This window comes from Ranitomeya imitator, chromosome 1 (genome assembly GCF_032444005.1).
Source record: "Ranitomeya imitator isolate aRanImi1 chromosome 1, aRanImi1.pri, whole genome shotgun sequence".
NCBI lineage: Eukaryota > Metazoa > Chordata > Amphibia > Anura > Dendrobatidae > Ranitomeya > Ranitomeya imitator.
Window position 1 is genome coordinate 372326980 of NC_091282.1, and position 22296 is coordinate 372349275.

Sequence of the window (22296 nt, forward strand, 5' to 3'; positions counted from 1 at the left end):
CCATGCGCCCAAACAGTGGTTTACCCCCACATATGGGGTATCAGAGTACTCAGGACAAATTGTGCAACAACTTTTTGGTTCCAATTTCTTCTCTTGTGGGGGGTTTCAATGTTTAGGCACATCAGTGGCTCTCCAAACGCAACATGGCGTCCCATCTCAATTCCAGTCAATTTTGCATTAAAAAGTCAAATGGCGCTCCTTCGCTTCCAAGCTCTGTCATGCGCCCAAACAGTGGTTTACCTCCACTTATGGGGTATTGGCGTACTCAGGACAAATTGTACAACTAGGTTTGGGGTCCATTTTCTCCTGTAACCCTTGGTAAAATAAAACAAATTGGAGCTGAAGTAAATTTTTTGTGAAAAAAAGTTAAATGTTAATTTTTATTTAAACATTCCAAAAATTCCTGTGAAACACCTGAAGGGTTAATAAACTTCCTGAATGTGGTTTTGAGAACCTGGAGGGGTGCAGTTTTTAGAGTGGTGTCACACTTGGGTATTTTCTATCATATAGACCCCTCAAAATGACTTCAAATGAGATGTGGTCCCTAAAATAAAATGGTGTTGTAAAAATGAGAAATTGCTGGTCAACTTTTAACCCTTATAACTCCCTAACAAAAAAAAAATGTTGGTTCCAAAATTGTGCTGATGTAAAGTAGGCATGTGGGAAATGTTACTTATTAAGTATTTTGTGTGACATATCTCTGTGATTTAATTGCATAAAAATTCAAAGTTGGAAAATTGCGAAATTTTCAAAATTTTCGCCATATTTCCGTTTTTTTCACAAATAAACGCAGGTAATATCAAAGAAATTTTACCACTATCATGAAGTACAATATGTCACAAGAAAACAATGTCAGAATCACCGGGATCCGTTGAAGCGTTCCAGAGTTATAACCTCATAAAGGGACAGTGGTCAGAATTGTAAAAATTGGCCCGGTCCATAACATGCAAACCACCCTTGGGGGTAAAGGGGTTAAAGTATAAGAAATTTTTCTCTTTCGCATATGACGGGGAAAAAAGGGACGAATAAGAATCTATGTAGTCATATGATACAGTTAATTACTACTTGTGAAGCCAGATGTTAATTTGGGAATTTTCTGCCACTTCACTACAGCTATTTAGATTAATATAATTTCATTGCCCAGGAATGCTTTCCATCCGCTTTCAATTCACCGTGCACTATTTGATACTGGTATCTCTTCAGCCTGCAAAATAGGAGCCATGAGTGAGTCCCAGATTCCCTGAATAGGTGTTAAGTTATAACAATTGTATTAAAAGTTGGAATTAATTATATAATGTTTGAGATTTTTTTCATACCATGACCAATGATGAAGCTCTCTAGTGGCAAATTAAAAACATAATGGGCTCTATGGACTAAATCAAAGTACAAACCTCATCAGTTTGCATTAATAGCCAGTCTCCTTGTTTTTCTACCTGCATAAAAAGTGATCCAGTTCTCTTTGTTAACGTCTATTTAGACTTGGTGATAGGGCACTCGGAAGTGATGTATCTCCTGTCAATCAAATTAAGTTATTAAAATTCAATTCTTCTAAATATGCATTTCCTGTTAGCCTCATTAAATCTTTAAAGGGTAACTCGTTTCAGGTGACTTTTCACTATAAACTGCCATGTGTGACATGTGGGGATTAACATATCTGAACAGGATGTGACTCATATCTTGCATTTTTTACTACTTTTCCCTCTGCAGACTTTATCTAATTATCAATTTTAGCCTAGTTGTAATGTCTGAAATCGTGTGTTCATGTCCCCTCTGAATTGTAAAGTGCTGCGGAATATGTTGGTGCTATAAAAATAAAATATATTATTATTAGTGATGAGCTAGTGTACTCGTTGCACGGGTTTTCCAGAGCACGCTCAGGTGACCTTCGAGTATTTATGACTGCTCGGAGATTTAGTTTTCATCCCGGCAGCTGATTGATTTACTTATAATTTCTTTCTTATAATTTTGGATTACACATATATTCTTATTGCTGCTTCAATTATGACAATAAAAAATGAAATTCCTAAAAAAAAGTTCCCTTGAAGAGATTATTCCCTGGCTGTAGTTTATTATAAAGCAACAGCATTCACTTTAACACAGGGACTCTTTTGAGTCCCCCACTAGTTCACTTTCTCCTTCGGCTCATATCTTTTCTTCTGTCTTCACTGCCAAGGCATTGACTAGGCCTCAAGTGACGTGATAAAATCAATGGTCAATACACTTCTTAACTGCACATAGGACCCAGTGAGCCCTGAAGGGACAAGGTGAATATAATTTTTTTTACATTTGAATTCCTCTCTTTAAGGCCGGCGTCACACACAGCGTAAAACAATACGGTCCATATATTACGGCCGTAATACGCTGAAAAGTCCCCAAAATAGTGGTCCGTAGCTCCTCCGTAGGCAGGGTGTGTCAGCGTTTTTTGCGCATGGCATCCTCCGTATGTAATCCGTATGGCATCGGTACTGCGTGTTTTTCTTGCAGGCTTGCAAAACCAACATACCGCTATAGAAGGGATCCATGTGTCACAAAAAAAAAAAATATATATATATACTGTCTATATATATATATATATATATATATAAATATATAAATGTCAGTAGATATATATATATATATATATATATATAAATATTTCTTCCAGCGCTAGATAGCTTTAAAGCCGGTAATTCAATTGCCGGCTTTTGCTCTCTCCTTCCTAAACCCGACATGATTTGTGACATGGTTTACATACAGTAAAGCATGTCATATCCCCCTTTTTTTTGCATATTCCACACTACTAATGTTATATGAACTCGAGCCTGGGTGTTGTGAATTCTGTGGCTGAATTCACTCCTGTGGTCACAAGTGGTACTGCAGCTTCTGAGCTTCCTCCCTCAGGTGTTCTGGTGAGCTCGTTAACTGCTTCATTACTTAACTCCGCCTGATGCTGCTATCCTTGCTCCTTGTCAATGTTTCAGTGTTGGATCTGAGCTTCTCCTGATTGTTCCTGTGACCTGCTGCTCTGTATAGCTAAGTGCTTTTTGCTTTTTTGTTGCTTTTTTTCTGTCCAGCTTGTCTTTTGTTTTGCTGGAAGCTCTGAGACGCAAAGGGTGTACCGCCGTGCCGTTAGTTCGGCACGGTGGTTTTTTTTTGCCCCCTTTGCGTGGTTTTGCTTTAGGGTTTTTTGTAGACTGCAAAGTTCGCTTTACTGTCCTCGCTCTGTCCTAGAATATCGGGCCCCACTTTGCTGAATCTATTTCATCCCTACGTTTTGTCTTTTCATCTTACTCACAGTCATTATATGTGGGGGGCTGCCTTTTCCTTTGGGGAATTTCTCTGGGGCAAGTCAGGCCTATTTTTCTATCTTCAGGCTAGCTAGTTTCTTAGGCTGTGCCGAGTTGCCTAGGTAGTTGTTAGGCGCAATCCACAGCCGCTTTTAGTTGTGTTTAGGATAGGATCAGGTGTGCAGTCTACAGAGTTTCCACGTCTCAGAGCTCGTTCTTGTATTTTTGGGTATTTGTCAGATCACTGTGTGTGCTCTGATCGCTAAGCACACTGTGTTTCTGGATTGCCTTCATAACACCTGTCATTAGCAAACATAACAGTACAAGGAGCCAACTAATGATTCTCAATAGAGGGAAAGAAAAAGTTCTGACATCATTTTTTTTTTTTTTTCTGCTCTGTGTTCATTTTTTTTTTTTCCCCTAGACATTTGGGTGATTCTGGACACAGGTGTGGACATGGATGTTCAGGGTCTGTGCTCTTCAATGGATAATCTCGTTATAAATGTACAAAAAATTCAAGATACTATTGATCAGAAATCTATGTTAGAACCAAGAATTCCTATTCCTGATTTGTTTTTTGGAGATAGAACTAAGTTTCTAAGTTTCAAAAATAATTGTAAGCTATTTCTGGCCTTGAAACCTCATTCTTCTGGTAATCCTATTCAACAGGTTTTGATTATTATTTCTTTTTTGCGCGGCGACCCTCAAGACTGGGCATTTTCTCTTGCGCCAGGAGACCCTGCATTGAGTAGTGTCGATGCGTTTTTCCTGGCGCTCGGATTGCTGTACGATGAGCCTAATTCAGTGGATCAGGCTGAGAAAAATTTGCTGGCTTTGTGCCAGGGTCAGGATGATATAGAAGTATATTGTCAGAAATTTAGGAAATGGTCAGTACTCACTCAGTGGAATGAATCTGCGCTGGCAGCTTTGTTCAGAAAGGGTCTCTCTGAAGCTCTTAAGGATGTCATGGTGGGATTTCCTATGCCTGCTGGTTTGAATGAGTCTTTGTCTTTGGCCATTCAGATCGGTCGACGCTTGCGCGAGCGTAAATCTGTGCACCATTTGGCGGTACTGCCTGAGGTTAAACCTGAGCCTATGCAGTGCGATAGGACTATGACTAGAGTTGAACTGCAGGAATACAGACGTCTGAATGGTCTGTGTTTCTACTGTGGTGATTCCACTCATGCTATTTCTGATTGTCCTAAGCGCACTAAGCGGTCCGCTAGGTCTGCCGTCATTGGTACTGTACAGTCCAAATTCCTTCTGTCCATTACCTTGATATGCTCTTTGTCGTCGTTTTCTGTCATGGCGTTTGTGGATTCGGGCGCTGCCCTGAATCTGATGGATTTGGATTATGCTAAACGTTGTGGGTTTTTCTTGGAGCCTTTGCGGTGTCCTATTCCATTGAGAGGAATTGATGCTACACCTTTGGCCAAGAATAAACCTCAATACTGGGCCCAGCTGACCATGTGCATGGCTCCTGCACATCAGGAAGTTATTCGCTTTCTGGTGTTGCATAATCTGCATGATGTGGTCGTGTTGGGGTTGCCATGGCTACAAACCCATAATCCAGTATTGGATTGGAATTCCATGTTGGTATCCAGCTGGGGTTGTCAGGGGGTACATGGTGATGTTCCATTTTTGTCGATTTCGTCATCCACCCCTTCTGAGGTCCCAGAGTTCTTGTCTGATTATCAGGATGTATTTGAAGAGCCCAAGTCCGATGCTCTACCTCCGCATAGGGATTGTGATTGTGCTATCAATTTGATTCCTGGTAGTAAATTCCCTAAAGGTCGATTATTTAATTTATCCGTGCCCGAACACGCCGCTATGCGCAGTTATGTGAAGGAATCCCTGGAGAAGGGACATATTCGCCCATCGTCATCACCACTGGGAGCAGGGTTCTTCTTTGTAGCCAAGAAGGATGGTTCGCTGAGACCGTGTATTGATTACCGCCTTCTTAATAAGATCACTGTTAAATTTCAGTATCCCTTGCCATTGTTATCTGACTTGTTTGCTCGGATTAAGGGGGCTAGTTGGTTCACTAAGATAGATCTTCGTGGTGCGTATAATCTGGTGAGAATCAGGCAAGGAGATGAATGGAAAACTGCATTCAATACGCCCGAGGGTCATTTTGAGTATCTAGTGATGCCGTTCGGACTTGCCAATGCTCCATCTGTGTTTCAGTCTTTTATGCATGACATCTTCCGTGAGTATCTGGATAAATTCCTGATTGTTTACTTGGATGACATTTTGATCTTCTCAGATGATTGGGAGTCTCATGTGAAGCAGGTCAGAATGGTTTTTCAGGTCCTGCGTGCTAACTCTTTGTTTGTGAAGGGATCAAAGTGTCTCTTCGGTGTGCAGAAAGTTTCATTTTTGGGGTTCATCTTTACCCCTTCTACTATCGAGATGGATCCAGTTAAGGTCCAAGCCATCCAGGATTGGATTCAGCCGACATCTCTGAAAAGTCTGCAAAAGTTCCTGGGCTTTGCTAATTTTTATCGTCGCTTCATCTGTAATTTTTCTAGCATTGCCAAACCATTGACCGATTTGACCAAGAAGGGTGCTGATTTGGTTAATTGGTCTTCTGCTGCTGTGGAAGCTTTTCAGGAGTTGAAGCGTCGTTTTTGTTCTGCCCCTGTGTTGTGTCAGCCAGATGTTTCTCTTCCGTTCCAGGTCGAGGTTGATGCTTCTGAGATTGGAGCAGGGGCGGTTTTGTCACAGAGAGGTTCTGATTGCTCAGTGATGAAACCATGTGCTTTCTTTTCCAGGAAGTTTTCGCCCGCTGAGCGTAATTATGATGTGGGCAATCGAGAGTTGCTGGCCATGAAGTGGGCATTCGAGGAGTGGCGTCATTGGCTTGAAGGAGCTAAGCATCGCGTGGTGGTATTGACTGATCATAAGAACTTGACTTATCTCGAGTCTGCCAAGCGCTTGAATCCTAGACAGGCCCGTTGGTCGTTATTTTTTGCCCGCTTCGACTTTGTGATTTCGTACCTTCCGGGCTCTAAAAATGTGAAGGCGGATGCTCTGTCTAGGAGTTTTGTGCCCGACTCTCCGGGTTTATCTGAGCCAGCGGGTATCCTCAAGGAAGGAGTCATTGTGTCTGCCATCTCCCCTGATTTGCGGCGGGTGCTGCAAAAATTTCAGGCGAATAAACCTGATCGTTGTCCAGCAGAGAAACTGTTCGTCCCTGATAGGTGGACTAATAAACTTATCTCTGAACTTCATTGTTCGGTGTTGGCTGGTCATCCTGGAATCTTTGGTACCAGAGAGTTAGTGGCTAGATCCTTCTGGTGGCCATCTCTGTCACGGGATGTACGTACTTTTGTGCAGTCCTGTGGGATTTGTGCTAGGGCTAAGCCCTGCTGTTCTCGTGCCAGTGGGTTGCTTTTGCCCTTGCCGGTCCCAAAGAGGCCTTGGACACATATTTCGATGGATTTCATTTCTGACCTTCCCGTTTCTCAAAAGATGTCAGTCATTTGGGTGGTCTGTGATCGCTTTTCTAAAATGGTCCATCTGGTGCCCTTGGCTAAATTGCCTTCCTCCTCTGATTTGGTACCTTTGTTCTTTCAGCATGTGGTTCGGTTGCATGGCATTCCTGAGAATATTGTTTCTGACAGAGGTTCCCAGTTTGTTTCAAGGTTTTGGCGAGCCTTTTGTGGTAGGATGGGCATTGACCTATCCTTTTCCTCGGCTTTCCATCCTCAGACTAATGGCCAGACCGAACGAACCAATCAGACCTTGGAAACATATCTGAGATGTTTTGTTTCTGCAGACCAGGATGATTGGGTGTCCTTTTTGCCGTTGGCTGAGTTCGCCCTTAATAATCGGGCCAGCTCGGCTACCTTGGTTTCTCCATTTTTTTGCAATTCTGGGTTCCATCCTCGTTTCTCTTCAGGACAGGTTGAGTCTTCGGACTGTCCTGGTGTGGATTCTGTGGTGGATAGGTTGCAGCAGATCTGGACTCAGGTAGTGGACAATTTGATCTTGTCCCAGGAGAAAGCTCAACTTTTCGCTAATCGCAGACGCCGTGTGGGTCCCCGACTTCGTGTTGGGGATCTGGTTTGGTTATCTTCTCGTCATATTCCTATGAAGGTTTCCTCTCCTAAATTTAAACCTCGTTTTATTGGTCCGTATAGGATTTCTGAGGTTCTCAATCCTGTGTCTTTTCGTTTGACCCTCCCAGACTCCTTTTCCATACATAATGTATTCCATAGGTCGTTGTTGCGGAGATACGTGGCACCTATGGTTCCATCTGTTGAGCCTCCTGCCCCGGTTTTGGTGGAGGGGGAATTGGAGTATATTGTGGAGAAGATTTTGGATTCTCGTGTTTCTAGACGGAAACTCCAGTATCTGGTTAAATGGAAGGGTTATGCTCAGGAAGATAATTCCTGGGTTTTTGCCTCTGATGTTCATGCTTCCGATCTTGTTCGTGCCTTTCATGCGGCTCATCCTGGTCGGCCTGGGGGCTCTGGTGAGGGTTCGGTGACCCCTCCTCAAGGGGGGGTACTGTTGTGAATTCTGTGGCTGAATTCACTCCTGTGGTCACAAGTGGTACTGCAGCTTCTGAGCTTCCTCCCTCAGGTGTTCTGTTGAGCTCGTTAACTGCTTCATTACTTAACTCCACCTGATGCTGCTATCCTTGCTCCTTGTCAATGTTTCAGTGTTGGATCTGAGCTTCTCCTGATTGTTCCTGTGACCTGCTGCTCTGTATAGCTAAGTGCTTTTTGCTTTTTTGTTGCTTTTTTTCTGTCCAGCTTGTCTTTTGTTTTGCTGGAAGCTCTGAGACGCAAAGGGTGTACCGCCGTGCCGTTAGTTCGGCACGGTGGTTTTTTTTTGCCCCCTTTGCGTGGTTTTGCTTTAGGGTTTTTTGTAGACTGCAAAGTTCGCTTTACTGTCCTCGCTCTGTCCTAGAATATCGGGCCCCACTTTGCTGAATCTATTTCATCCCTACGTTTTGTCTTTTCATCTTACTCACAGTCATTATATGTGGGGGGCTGCCTTTTCCTTTGGGGAATTTCTCTGGGGCAAGTCAGGCCTATTTTTCTATCTTCAGGCTAGCTAGTTTCTTAGGCTGTGCCGAGTTGCCTAGGTAGTTGTTAGGCGCAATCCACAGCCGCTTTTAGTTGTGTTTAGGATAGGATCAGGTGTGCAGTCTACAGAGTTTCCACGTCTCAGAGCTCGTTCTTGTATTTTTGGGTATTTGTCAGATCACTGTGTGTGCTCTGATCGCTAAGCACACTGTGTTTCTGGATTGCCTTCATAACACCTGTCATTAGCAAACATAACACCTGGGAGCTTTCTAGGAAAGTTCCCACGATCTAGGAACAACCAGCAGAGGGTGCCTCACCGCAAATGAAGGTAAATATAGGTCATTGACCTACTTTACCTTCATTCCCCGGGGTTTTGCAGCCACGAACAACGTTGCATTAGCAAAGCTCGTGGCTGCAAAATATTTTAACCCCTTCAGCTGGATTTACATCGTTGGACTTTACAGATCTGCGGAAGGTAAGGATATTGTTGGTTTATTATGTTATTTTTGTTACAGAACGAGGGTCTTCAGTGAATGGATTGGGCGTTGAATAAAATATTACAACAACCTTTGTTTTTATAACAAAAAAAATAATTTTTAATAATGTGTTTGTGTATTTTTTTAACCCTTTACTAGTATTGGATTAATAATGGATAGGTGTCATAATTGACGCCTCTCCATTATTAATTTGGCTTAATGTCACCTTACAATAGCAAGGTGGCATTAACCCTTCATTACCCCATATCCCACCGCTACACGGGAATGGGAAGAGAGTGGCCAAGTGCCAGAATAGGCGCATCTTCCAGATCTGCCTTTTCTGGGGTGGCTGGGGCAGATGTTTTTAGCCAGGGGGGGGCCAATAACCATGGACCCTCTCCAGGCTGTTAATATCTGCCCTCAGTCACTGGGTTTACTACTCTGGCGGAGAAAATTGCGCGGGAGCCCACGCCAATTTTTTCCGCCATTTAACCCTTTAATTTAGTAGATAGAACGGCCAAATTTTGCACATACACACTACTAACATTAGTAGTGTGGAATATGCAAAGACAAGGGGGATATGAGATGGTTTACTGTATGTAAACCAGGTCTCATATCATGTCGGGTTTAGGAAGGAGAGAGCAAAAGCCGGCAATTGAATTACCGGCTTTAAAGCTATCTCGCGCTGGAAGAAATATTAATATATATATATCTATATATACAGTGGGGCAAAAAAGTATTTAGTCAGTCAGCAATAGTGCAAGTTCCACCACTTAAAAAGATGAGAGGCGTCTGTAATTTACATCATAGGTAGACCTCAACTATGGGAGACAAACTGAGAAAAAAAAATCCAGAAAATCACATTGTCTGTTTTTTTATCATTTTTTTTGCATATCATGGTGGAAAATAAGTATTTGGTCAGAAACAAACAATCAAGATTTCTGGCTCTCACAGACCTGTAACTTCTTCTTTAAGAGTCTCCTCTTTCCTCCACTCATTACCTGTAGTAATGGCACCTGTTTAAACTTGTTATCAGTATAAAAAGAAACCTGTGCACACCCTCAAACAGTCTGACTCCAAACTCCACTATGGTGAAGACCAAAGAGCTGTCAAAGGACACCAGAAACAAAATTGTAGCCCTGCACCAGGCTGGGAAGACTGAATCTGCAATAGCCAACCAGCTTGGAGTGAAGAAATCAACAGTGGGAGCAATAATTAGAAAATGGAAGACATACAAGACCACTGATAATCTCCCTCGATCTGGGGCTCCACGCAAAATCCCACCCCGTGGGGTCAGAATGATCACAAGAACGGTGAGCAAAAATCCCAGAACCACGCGGGGATAAACAGTTACGTCCATAAATATTGGGCCAATTCTTAGATAAGGCCAAAGATCTAAGAATCTTAGAAGAAGAATCTAAGAATTGGCCCAATATTTATGGACGTAACTGTTTATCACCCATGGTAATTCTGCTTCATGTCACCTGGCTTATCCATGGTTTTTTTTTTCCCTTTTTTTTTTCCTATACTATGTTGTGCATAAATATGTGATTCTTCAGAATTTGTTTTAGTCTTTGCCTGATGAAGAGACCTGTGTAGTCTCGAAAGCTTGCAATTTGTTACCATCTTTTCAGTTAGCCATTAAAAGGTATCAACCACTGAGGACTCTCAATTCTAAATATTTTTCTATCCACTGGCTAACACGGTACCAAGATATATTTCTTTCCTGTATTCTATGTGTACACATTTATTCTACCTATTCTTCTGTAAGCTGTCAGTGTGATTTTACTGTACACCGCAATGAATTACCGGCTTTTCTCTCTAACACCGCTGCGTATTTCTCGCAAGTCACACTGCTGGTCCGTGTGTGATCCGTATTTTTCAGGCTTCCATAGACTTTCATTGGCGTATTTCTTGAGCAGTGCGGTGACAAACGCAGCATGCTGCGATTTTCTATGGCCGTACAAAGCCGTATAATACTGATCAGTAAAATACGTCAGATAGAAGCAGGGGAATAGAGAATAATTGTGCCATTTGTTTTGCGAGTTTTACGGATGTATTTTCTGTGCTCATACGTCCGTAAAACTCGCAAGTGTGACGACGGCCTAATACTGGGCTGTGGGGAGACCTCAGAGTATAAGAAATAGCTTTTACCAGCAATTTGATTTTCATTGAATAAATTCTTCATGAATCAAAATTTCCAGCCAAATTGAAGTGAATCCGGACAAACAAATTTAGTCAGATTCACTCATGTTTAGTGTCCAAACATAAATCTGTTATTAAACAGTTAAAACGTGATGCGGTATTTTTCAAACACATAAAGCAGATCTTTCACCAATTTTTTCATGTTGAACTGGACACAACATATAATAATGGCTGCAGAGTGGAATAAAATCTTTTTTTTATTATTTTGCCACTCCATTGCAGAGATATTAGTAATCAAGGTATGAGCTAATTTTTATTCAGTCCAAGTGGGTGCCATAAGATATTTTTCACTGGTGGAGTGTATGAGTTGCCCAATCACAAGCAGGCAGCAACACTCAAAGGAAAGAGGAACACACCTCACAATAGCTCAGAGCTTGTTTCTCTGTGTGTGAAATGTAATGAGAGACAGCAGTGATCTCCTAGTCTTACCTCCTGTATGGTTAGAAAGCATAGATGACTAAAGGTACCGTCACACTCAGCGACGCTGCAGCAATATAGACAACGAGCCGATCGCTGGAGCGTCGCTGTTTAGGTCGCTGTAGAGACGTCAAACACAGTAGCTCCAGAACGATGCAGGAGCGATCCAGTGACGTAACGGCGACTCACTTATCGTTCTCGCTGGTTGTAGCTCCATGTAAAACGTTGCTGGCATCGTTGCTTTTGATGTCAAACATGATGATACACGCCGACCTGACAACCAAATAAAGTTCTGGACTTCTAGCTCCGACCAGCGATGGCACAGCGGGATCCAGATTGCTGCTGCGTGTCAAACACAACGAGATCGCTATCCAGGATGCTGCAACGTCACGGATCATAGTCATTCTCGTTGCAAAGTTGCTGAGTGTGAAGGTACCTTAACACCTACCAGATAAGGTCCCTGTGAAGGAAGAGTCAACACAGTCTGTGGCACATTGCAAACCTTTCTTATCAGCTCTCCTTTCATAGCAATGTCACCTCTGCTGTACTGACCCTAGACCAACACTGCTTGTCCAAAGATGAGTCACATCAAGATAATCTGCTATAATACAGGGACAAAGACAGGCAAATGTAGATACACAATAAACGGTAACACAGACACAAAATACGTGACACCTGGGGTAAAAACTTCTAAGAACGATAATCTGTGGGGCATAGCAAAAACAGCAAACAGGTATGTTGCACACTCTGTCAAATGTGAAAATTTATACAAGATATCTCAAGAAACCATAAGTAGGTATATATCTTTGCACTAGTGTGTGATCCCCAGGAGCTTGTAGAAACCACAACAAGTATGCTGAATGGCAAAAGCATTTATACAGTGGGGAAAATAAGTATTTGATACACTGCCAATTTTGCAAGTTCTCCCACCTATAAAGAATGGAGAGGTCTAATTTTTATCGTAGGTACACTTCAATGGTGAGAATCTTAAAAAAACATAATTACATAATTAATTAGCATTTTATTGCATGAAATACGTTTTTGATACAATAGAAAAACAGAACTTAATATTTGGTACAGAATTGTTTGTTTGCAATTACAGAGGTGAGAAGTTTCCTGTAGTTCTTGACTAAGTTTGAACACACTGCAGCAGGGAATTTGGCCCACACCTCTATACAGATCTTCTCCAGATCTTTCAAGTTTCGAGGCTGTAGCTGGGCATTATCAAGTTTCACTCCCTCCAAAGATTTTATTTTGGGTTCAGGACTGGAGGCTGGCTAGGCCACTCAAGGACCTTGAAATGCTTCTTACTGAGCCACTCCTTAGTTGCTCTGGCTGTGTGTTGTGAGTCTTTGTCAATCTTGAAGACCCAGCCATGACCTATCTTCAATTCTCTTACTGAGGGAAAGAGGTTGTTGGCCAAAATCTCATTATACATGATCCCATCCATCCTCCTTTCAATACAGTGCAGTCGCCCTGTCCCCTTTGCAGAAAAGCACCCTCAAAATAGGATGTTTCCCCCACCATGATTCACGGTTGGGATGGTGTTCTTGGCGTTGTACTCATCCTTTTTCTTCTTCCAAACAAAGAGTGGAGTTGATACCAAAAAGTTCTATTTTGGTCTCATCTGACCACATGACCTTTTCAAGAAAACACACCAAAAACAGGCAGAGATGCTTACCTGTCTAAATGGGCCTCAATAAAAATGCCCAAGCAGGGTGCAGCGGACCCAAATAAAATAGCTATTTTATTTGGGTCCGCTGCACCCTGCTTGTGCATTTTTATTGAGGCCCATTTAGACAGGTAAGCATCTCTGCCTGTTTTTAGTGTGTTTTCTTGAATTTTTCCTTTTTGGTGTTTTTCATGTTAGAGTAGGACTGGCAATACGTAAGGACCCTTGGCGCAGGTTGCCGGCTTGCATATTATGGCCAGAATATCAACTAATACCTTACATATATTTATATGTTTTGTTTTGCACGTATATATTTTTTGCAGGGTGCAGTTGGGCCCAAATTGTTCTGTACACTGTGGCCTCTGTTCACACAGGATGCATTTTAGCACTGGGCAGCCCGCCATAGGGCGTTATTAATAGGCTGGAGCCAGATGCTTTGCATTCCTTGTGTACATACAGATTATGTATCTTAGTGCATTGGTGTACCACACGGCCAAACCCTTATTGAAGGCTGGCTGTTTCATTAGGGATTGCACCTGTGCATTTGCTATTTTATTTGGGTCTGCTGCACACTGCTTGTGCATTTTTATTGAGGCCCATTTAGACAGGTAAGCATCTCTGCCTGTTTTTGGTGTGTATGTGCACTGTACACTACACCAGTAAGATCTATGGTGGATATTGCATTTGACTGATTTATAAAAAAGATTCGGGGACCAGCTCAATTTAGTCCACCCAGAGGCGTAGCTAGGGTTTTGATTCTGGTGTGTGAAACTTCTGAGTCGGCCCCTAACCAGGTATCATTGATTACAACTGGGTGACGCACCTTAATAGTGGAGGAGAAACTCAGCAGATGACCGTGCTGTTACTGAAGATAATCTCTATATAAAGACCAACATGGATATTACTGCCTTATGGTCAGTCCTAAAGAACATATAAGAGATCACAGTACAGTTATAGATGGTGACATACCGCTGACATTCTTTCTGATGGAATCGTTCATTTTTCCCGTCTTTTCCATCTGGCACAGACCGACATGACAACTTCTTCCAGCCAGTACGACTCGTACTTGCCTGCAGAGAATACAACAAAGACACATTTCACTTCTCATATTCCAGCAACATGACCATCTATTCCCAACCTGCACAGACTCCTCATCCTGCTGATATCCCAATGCTGAGCCGCTGCTGCTTTATGTGTTCCTATCACTGCACCTGCTGTGTGGAACTATGTGCCTTCTAAATTCTAAAGCAACCCTCTATAATATAGTAATGCCAGGTGCAAGTGCCCTAGAAAACAGTGCCCACATTTTGCCCCCTAGAAAGTAATAATGCCCTGTGTATCCCTTTGATAGTCACAGTAACTTGAGTTCCCCTATAACAACAAGTGCCCACTTTACATATAATAATGTCCCGAGTCTGCCCCTGTACAGCTCCCATATACACAGCATGATGTTCTCTTATACACAGTATAATGCCCTCTCAATGTATAGTACCATGCACACAGTATATTGACCCCTTAGTATCCTTCAAACTGTTTGATGGCTCCAACACTGTATGATGCCCCCTCACTGTAATCTCCACACTGTATGATGCCCCCTAGATAACCTTCATATAGTATAATGCACTCCCCATAAGCCTCCATATAGTATAATGCACTCCACATAAGCCTCCATATAGTATAATGCACTCCCCATAGTCCTACTCTATATTGTATAATGCACCTCCCATAGGCAGACTCGATAGCAGAAGGCAGCCCCCATAGGCAAACTCTATATTGTATAATGCATCCCCCCATAGGCAGACTCTATAGCACAAGGTAGCCCCCATAGGCAAACTCTATATTTTATAATACACCCCTATAGGCAGACTCTATAGCACAAGGCAGCACCCATAGGCAGACTCTATAGCACAAGGAAGCACCCATAGGCAGACTCTGCAGTATAAGGCAGAACCCCATAGGCAGACCCTGTAGCATAAAGCAGCATCCCCATAGGCAGACCCTGTAGTATAAGGCAGCACTCCCAAAGGCAGACTCTGTAGTATAAGGCAGCACCCCATAGGCAGACCCTGTAGTATAAGGCAGCACCCCACAAGCAGACCCTGTAGTATAAGACAGCACCCCCATAAGCAGACCCAGTAATATAAGGCAACACCCCAAAGGCAGACCCTGTAATATAAGGCAGCACGCCCATAGGCAGACTCTGTACTATAAGACAGCACCCCCATAGGCAGACCCTGTAGTATAAGGCAGCCCCCATAAAAAAATACTCACATCTCTTTTTCCTGGTTCCTCTGCAGTATAAGGCAGAACCCCATAGGCAGACCCTGTAGCATAAAGCAGCACCCCCATAGGCAGACCCTGTAGTATAAGGCAGCACCCCCAAAAGCAGACTCTGTAGTATAAGGCAGCACCCCATAGGCGGACCCTGCAGTATAAGACAGCACCCCCATAGGCAGACCCCATAATATAAGGCAGCACCCCATAGGCAGACCCTGTAGTATAAGGCAGCACCCCACAAGCAGACCCTGTAGTATAAGACAGCACCCCCATAAGCAGACCCAGTAATATAAGGCAACACCCCAAAGGCAGACCCTGTAATATAAGGCAGCACCCCCATAGGCAGACTCTGTACTATAAGACAGCACCCCCATAGGCAGACCCTGTAGTATAAGGCATCCCCCATAAAAAATACTCACATCTCTTCTTCCTGGTTCCTCCGGAGCTCTGAGCACCCGCTGTTCTCCTGACGGTGGGCACCGGTTAATGATGTCTTCGCGCCGGCTGTCAGTGTCGGTGATATCAGGGGGAGGATGGTAGAAGGAGCCTAGCACTCCTTCTCCCATCAATGCGATCAGCTGCATTGGCTCAATGCCGGTACAGCTGACTTTGTGATGACGGGCTGGGGGCTCACTGCTGGCTGCCTGCTTAGGGGGCCCCATAGCGGCCGGGCGACAGAGCAGGGAGATCGATTCTCCCTGCTCTGCCGCAGAATGTAACTGCGCGTGCCGATACAGTTACAGTAGCGTAGCTCAGGGTGGGCCCCCTCAGAGCACGGGGCCCTAGGCGACCACCCCTTCTGCCCCCGGTAGCTTCGGTACTGAGTTCACCCTGACACTAAAGCTTATGTTCCAATGTGTATACAGTTACAAGATAAAAGAACTCAATACATATAGTGAACAACAATATAGATTAACAATATAAATTAACAATATAGGTTTAACAGAGTAGGTGAGTGTCATACTAACTGTTATGTTTTCCAGCAAAGTTCTTAGCTGTTAAAAAACTCGACACATATTGTAAACGGTAATACAAATTAACGGAGTAGTTATTTGCCATATTCACTGCTATGTAGTCTGTCAAAGTTCTTAGTTGTAACCGCTGGAAATAGTAATACTATTACTAGTAATACTCGCGCTCGGAGAAGGAAAAAAATGAAGCACGTGAAGCGAACAGGTAGTCCTGGCTGATGGCGTGCCTGAACGAAAAAGAGACAATTTGCATATTTCCCAGAGGAGCATTGTGGCTTTTAATCTCCTCATCTCGGCATGCTTAGCATGTCAATCTCCACAAGGAGAAACAATACTTTTTAGATATCGGTCGGATGCCTCCCACTCAGCCAAACCAGATCCCCACTTTGCAATGACGAGGGGCAGTACCCCGAAACACAGTGTCTGCAAATTGAGATTCTGGTTTGGCTTTTATCCTAAGTCATGTGACAGGGCTCGTTAAAGAGTCGACATTGACTTTTAGGATTGCTACTTCCAATAGGTGGCACTAGAGTTCTAGTCTTCTTCCTCTCTGAAGAGACAATTTGAACAAAAAAGAACACAGTATTACGGCCACAGGTAAAACAGTGTGTGACTTCATACAGTCCACAGGGTGCGGAAGTCGATGAGTTCCACAAGTCCTGGTCCTTAAGTGTTTCGGAAAGCTTGGTTTCCTTCATCAGAGGAGACTGTAAACATGCTATACCCAGTGCCTATTATATCCCTGTCCTGGAGCAAATTAGCTAAAGTATGGTTAAAATATAATTGAAATAGAAAAACGTGCAACATAGTGGGAACAGCCTGATCATCTGCTATTGAGCAGACCACTTCATACTTTGACAAACTATCTACCTCCGGCACATGGCACTTTACCGGCAGAATAGTGGAATATTTCCTGGATAGGCCATAGAGCAGATTTTCACATAGTTGGACATCTTATCCAAGTTCTGCATTAGGCACTTTACTGAGGGTATCATCCTTATACACATGACCATGAACTAAGTATTACATATTACATTACAACTCTTTCTGAATTTATTTACACAGTTTCCCTGATGAGCCTACTTTTAAGGAGAAAAGTGTCGAATTAAGCATACTATGTACCCTGGCCATTTGTTTTTGCACAGCACATTTTTGTCTGTGCATATTATCTTTCAGTTACCACTACAGAAAAAATATACCATGTCAATTATGACTGATATCATATGATTATAGCTTATACCCATTGTCCGAATTGCACTTTGTCAGTCTTTTGGCTTAGGCAGACTCTAGCCACATTTTTTTGTCTGTTCACCTTTTTTTTTATGGTTGCCCATCTCCTTTACTATGGTGGTCCAAGAATAATATATATTTTCTATAACTAACTGGAATAGCACAGTTTGGTGGCATTGATGGGAGTTTGCCTGTCTATGATGATCCTACAGTGTTCTTGACTATGTGTAAAAAGGTCATGTAGTATTCTCTGTATGACCATTTATATGACATGTTCAAGGACAAAAACCTTCAAGCTGTAGTGTCCCGATATTGCCCCATTGTATAGAGTCCAATAGGGAAAACAGGGCAAGCTGATGAGGAGCGGGGCGCCATTTGCATTTCAAGAGGGAGCCAAACACAGCTGACAGGTTGGAATTATTGGAGTGGACAGAATAGGGGAATTTTTCACTGTCTACCTGAATATTTTGTCTTTTTGTTCACTGTGTCATAATTGGGGTGTGTTTCACATTTTTAAACATGTTTTTAATGCATACGAATAAAATTATTTTTAACTTGTGTATAATCGGTGATCTTAGGCTATGGTCACACGTTCACTATTTGGTCAGTATTTTACCTCAGTATCTGTAAGCCAAAACCAGGAGTGGGTGATAAATACAGACGTGGTGACGTGCTTCTATTATACTTTTCCTCTGTTTGTTCCACTCGTGGTTTTGGCTACAAATAGTGATGTAAAATACTGACCAAATACTGCTAGTGTGACCGTAACCTTAGACTTAATAATATACACTTGTTTATATATCATTTATTTATCTTTTTTTTTCCGTGATAACAGTTCCTTTGGGCAGCATTAAATTATGTATTTCTTCCCTTCAGCCACACTTATGTCTGTTGTGCTCAAAGCACAAGAGATATACAGTTTATCATAAAAGTGAGTACAGTCCTCATACAGTATTTTTGTAAATATTTTATTATGTCATTTCATGGGACAAAACTGAAGATTTTACACTTTGATACAATGTAAAGTAGTCAGTGTACATCTTGTATAACAGTGCAAATTTGGTGTGCCTTCTAAATAACCCAACACACAGCCATTAATGACAACACAGGTGAGTACACCTCTAAGCGAAAATGGCCAAATTTTGCCCAAAATGTCAATATTTCACGTGGCCACCATTATTTTCACTGCCTTAAGCCTCTTGGGCATGGAGTTCTCTAAAAACATATTTACAAAAATGTTAGGGGTGTACTCACTTTTGTGATATACTGTGACACATTTCCATACAGGCAGTGAGGTGGAGGGGCACTACAGCAGAGCTCACAGTGCTATGAGAGGAGGAGATTGATACAAGGGTTTAAAAATGTGACACAGCAAAACTCCGCTGTGCTGCCCCTCACCTCACACTGACTCCTGGAAAATGATCTTAAAGGTGTGAGTCATCTGTGTTACAATCTGCCAGTGCTATAATTATGCAGGAAGGGACAACAGAGCTGTCTCATTACATCTCACATACTGAAAGCTATGGTGGGGGTGTGTTCTTTTTTGCTGTGTTGCTGCCTACTTATGATTAGACAACTCATACAAGGACAGAAAGTACACACCCCTAGTGAAAACTGTCTGATAACATGCGCCAGGACTTAACAAAAGTCTATATATATAATCGTCTAAGGGGTACTTCCGTCTGTTTCCGTAACAGAAATCCTGCGTTGCTGATTGGTCGCGGGCGGCAGGCCGCGACGAATCAGCGACAGGTTTAGTCCGGCCGCAAATTGGCCAATCCCTACTCTCCTCCAGTCAGTGCCCCCTCCCTACTCCCCACTAGTCAGTGCCAGTGTGTCGCCCCATCCCGGACCAACTTTTTACTATTGATGCTGCCTATGCCGAGATCTCATTCTGCATATGCACCACCTCCGGCACTATTTTACTGAAGAACGTCGGAGGTCGGTCTGCACATTTTCATGAAGACTGCTACTAGCAAGAGCACCATCCACAGCTAAGATGGCACCAGCCCAAAATTTAAATGAATGCAACAGAGGCAGCGGAGGGGCCATGGCTGAGCCATCTGAGCCGAAGACCCTACCCACAGTCCGCAAGTCTTGCCCTGAAGCATGAAGCACCAAGGAATCCAAAATTTATCATGATGATTTATAGTAACAAAATCCAGGCTGCAGATTTTTACATTAGAGGTATGTATAAAATCAGTATGACAGGGCCATTCTACCTATACCTTTATTTTACCATGGATATCCTGATGACAGGTTCTCTTTAATTGTTTACTATAATAGTAATTTTAATCGGGGGTGCCCAAACTTTTACGTGCCACTGTAGCAGCTTTCCAGACTACTCAAGTCTCTTCATCAGGCTAGTATAACACAAAATCTGAAGAGTCGCGCATTTATACACAACAGGACACAGAAATAATGGAGCAATAAGACAAGTGACGTGAAAGAACTATCAATATGGGAAGTGGTAAAATCACTATGGCAGTAAATATCAGTGCAGTTCATAGATAAGGAGAGTGAAAGTTTTATTGTCCCCTGATTGAGGTCTGGTCCATGGATGTGATGCCCCTAGGAGGTCTGAGGGGTAGATTCTTTAATTGATACATAAAGATATAAATCCATGTGACACATTCATTTCTGCTCTGAGTGTGTCAAGGGTTGTGATAAGTTGTACTCCCACACTGTTCCGTCTCTTTGATTTAAACTTTACTTTCATTTCTAATATTTTCATGTCTATGATGCTATGAACAGGGCTACAAAAATGTTTGGCCACATGTAGATCTATTCTCTTTTCTTCTATTGTATGGTGAAGATATTTCAAAATGAGAATAAGGATGGGAACAAAATATAGGACGCATTCATACGGTATATACATTTTTACTGTATGTGCACTGCTTTTTTTACTGTGTAGCACAAGGACTTATTATAGTATATGGTTCTATTCAAATGTTTATTTATGGATAGAAATAAAAAAGTAAAAAGTAGTGCTGGCAGTTGACTACAGCATGTATTTCAATAGATGGGTCCAGGATGGTAAAAGCACATGTCTGCTATCCATGCTGCATACATGTGCTGTCCATTCGAAAGAAGAACATCTGAATTTGGCTTTACATTTTTATCATGCTTTCATGAACCCTAATATTTGAAGTAAAGTCTTGTTTTCTATCCTAGAAGAAGGATGATGAGCCAATAGTCCTGTGGCCAGTGTGAAAGTAGGACATGCATGCTCTGTCTCTTTTAATCTTATATTAAACTGTCCTATTGTATCACAAAGAAGAATTTTAAATAAGGCTAAGTTATATGTAATTAAAGGGGTTGTCCAATGCTCGGATGACCTGTTCTCAATCCTGTTGACTCTCCATTGTAAAAAAAAACACATACTCACCTCAGGTGCCTGCGCCATTCCGGTAGTGTCGGCATTGGTTTATCTGTGATCGCTTAACATTGTTATGTCATGTGAACCCTGCAGCCAGTCAGTGCCGGCTTCACTCTCCCGTCTTTCGAACGTATCACATACATCTGGAGGAAAAGAGAGAGTTGTAGCTCTCTTACTTCCACTGGCGTATGTGATTTGTTCAAACTAGGGGACAGTGAAGCCAGCACTTATCCAAAAGGGATACTACTAATGTTACACAATCCCCGGGAAAGCCAGTTCAGACACTGCTGTCAAATTGCTGGCACCTGATGTGAGTATAAGTGTTATGTTACAATGGGGAGTCATGAGGATTGAGAACGGGTCATCCGAATAATGGACAACCCCTTTAATTTATCATAGTCACTAGTTGCAGCCACTCCTCATGATCAGTAGGAGTTAGTCATCTGTTAGTAACATAATGGACCATTCCAGTAAAGGTACCTACACACTGAGCAACTTTCCAACGAGAACGACAGCGATCCGTGACGTTGCAGCGTCCTGGATAGCGATCTTGTTGTGTTTGACACGCAGCAGCGATCAGGATCCCGCTGTGACATCGCTGGTCGGAGCTAGAAGTCCGGAACTTTATTTGGTCGTCAGGTCGGCGTGATTCGTCATGTTTGACAGCAAAAGCAACGATGCTTGCAATGGTTTTTCATGGAGCGAACAACCGGCGAGAACGATAAGTACGTCACTGGATCGCTCCTGCATCGTTCTGCTGTTGCCGGTGTTTGACGTCTCCTAGCGACCTAAACAGCGACGCTGCAGCGATCGGCTCGTTGTCTATATCGCTGGAGCGTCGCTTAATATGACGGTACCTTAAGAGAGAACTGTGGGCTGTGCTCAGTGTAATATGCTGCAAGGTATGCCATGTTCATTGCCCTGAACTCTATTGCTGGCCAGAGTCCATTTCCGGCACTAATCATCTGTTACTAAAGAAACTGTTCTTGTTTTTTATTAGAACCACCAAACTTGGTTCCACTGTATTGTTGTGTAATGACTTTGGATGAGCGAACTTGTTCGGAAAAAATTTGCTAATTTTATATTCGGCACGAACGTTGCACATTCAGATTCACGCTCGGTTTCCCAAGCATTTTCCTCAAAATTGGAAAAAAACAGCCAAAGTTTGGTAAATAATTGAGATTCCACCAATGCTTTTTTTTAGGACATTGGTTAGGATAGTAGGGCTGTATGATGAGCGGGGGTAGACGTGTTTGACGAAGGGAGGGGGTGGGGAGAGGTCAGAGTAGCAGTGAACTGTTTTTTTTATTAACTTAATGTGTGGAGATTCTTTCAGCCAATCAGGGGGCAGAAACCATCCACAA